This window comes from Arachis duranensis, chromosome 6, assembly GCF_000817695.3.
Source record: "Arachis duranensis cultivar V14167 chromosome 6, aradu.V14167.gnm2.J7QH, whole genome shotgun sequence".
NCBI classification, from domain to species: domain Eukaryota; kingdom Viridiplantae; phylum Streptophyta; class Magnoliopsida; order Fabales; family Fabaceae; genus Arachis; species Arachis duranensis.
This window is the reverse complement of record NC_029777.3, coordinates 93,909,670-93,911,725: the sequence shown is the minus strand read 5'-3', so window position 1 is coordinate 93,911,725 and position 2,056 is coordinate 93,909,670.

Below are 2,056 nucleotides of genomic sequence, written 5' to 3'. Positions count from 1 at the left end.
CCATATTCTAGCTCTGTCTCTTACAGCAAAAGGGAAAAGCATGAGTCTGTAGACTTCAGGATCAACTCCATTCGTCTTTAAAGTCTCACAGATCTGTAAGAACTCAGTTAAAAACTGATAAGGATCTTCAGATGGAAGTCCATAAAACTTGCAGTTTTGTTGCATTAAGGCAACTAGCTGAGGTTTCAGCTCAAATTTGTTGGCTCCAATGGCAGGAATGGAGATGCTTCTTCCATCAAATTTGGATGTTGGCTTTGTGAAGTCACCAAGCATTCTCCTTGCATTATTATTATTTTCGGCTGCCATCTCCTTCTCTTGTTCGAAAATTTCTGAAAGGTTGTTTCTGGATTGTTGTAATTTAGTTTCTCTTAGTTTTCTTTTCAGAGTCCTTTCAGGTTCAGGATCAATTTCAACAAGAGTGCCTTTTTCCCTGTTCCTTCTCATATGAAAGAGAAAAAAACAAGAAAAGAAAGAGGAATCCTCTATGTCACAGTATAGAGATTCCTTTCTGTTAGTAGATAGAGGAAGGGGGGAAGAATCCAAATACAAGGGATATAAGAAGTTTGGATAAAAAGAGAGGGGAGAAGAATGAAGAAGAATGAATAGTCTGTATAAAGAGTAAGGATAGGGGAGGTGAAGAGAAGTGTTAGTAAATAAATAATTAAATAGAATAAGAAAAGAGAGGGGAATTTCGAAAATAATTTTGAAAAAGGGGTTAGTAATTTTTGAAAATTAAAGATAAGATGTAATTAAAATTAAAACATGAAACAATTAGTTAATTAAAAAGAATTTTTGAAAAAGGGGTGAGATATTTTCGAAAATTAGAGAGGAAAGAGTAGTTAGGTGGTTTTGAAAAAGATAAGAAACAAACAAAAAATTAATTAGTTAGTTGAAAAAGATTTTAAAATCAAATTTTAAAAAGATAAGAAGATAAGAAGTTAGATAAGATATTTTAAAATCAAATTTTGAAAAAAGATAAAATTTTGAAAAAGATAAGATATGTTTAAAAAAAGATTTAATTTTAAAATTAAAATTAATTACTAACAAGAAACTAAAAGATAGGATTCTAGAACTTAAAGATTGAACCTTTCTTAACAAGCAAGTAACAAACTTCAAATTTTTGAATCAATCACATTAATTGTTAGCTAATTTTTGAAAATATGATATAAAGATAAGAAAAAGATTTTGAAAATATTTTGAAAAATATTTTTGAAATTTTCGAAAAAGAGGAAAAATTGGAAAAGATATGATTTTTGAAAAAGATTTTGAAAAGATAAGATTTTTAAAATTGAAAATTTGACTTTACTTGTAAAAAACAACTAATTTTGAAAATTTTTGACTAAGTCAACTCAAATTTTCGAAAATTTGGAGAGAAATAAGGAAAAGATATTTTTTTATTTTTGAATTTTTAATGATGAGAGAGAAAAACACAAACATGACCCAAAACATGCAAATTTTGGATCAAAACACAAGATGCATGCAAGAACACTATGAATGTCAAGATGAACACCAAGAACACTTTGAAGATCATGATGAACATCAAGAACATATTTTTGAAAAATTTTTGATGCAAAGAAAACATGCAAGACACCAAACTTAGAAATCTTTAATGCATGGACTCTAACAAACGAAAAATGCACATGAAAAACAACAAAAGACACAAAACAAGAAAACATCAAGATCAAACAAGAAGACTTGTCAAGAACAACTTGAAGATCATGAAGAACACCATGAATATATGAATTTTCGAAAAATGCAAGAAAATTTTTTTTTAAAACATGCAATTGACACCAAACTTAAAAATTGACTCAAGACTCGAACAAGAAACACAAAATATTTTTGAATTTTATGATTTTATTATTTTTTTTGGATTTTTATTATATTTTTCGAAAATAAAGTTTGGAAAAACGAAAAATAAACAAAATTTTTTTGAAAGATTTTTGAAAAGAAAATTACCCAATCTGAGCAACAAGATGAACCATCAGTTGTCCATACTCGAACAATCCCCGGCAACGGCGCGAAAAACTTGGTGGACGAAATTGTGATCACATCAGTG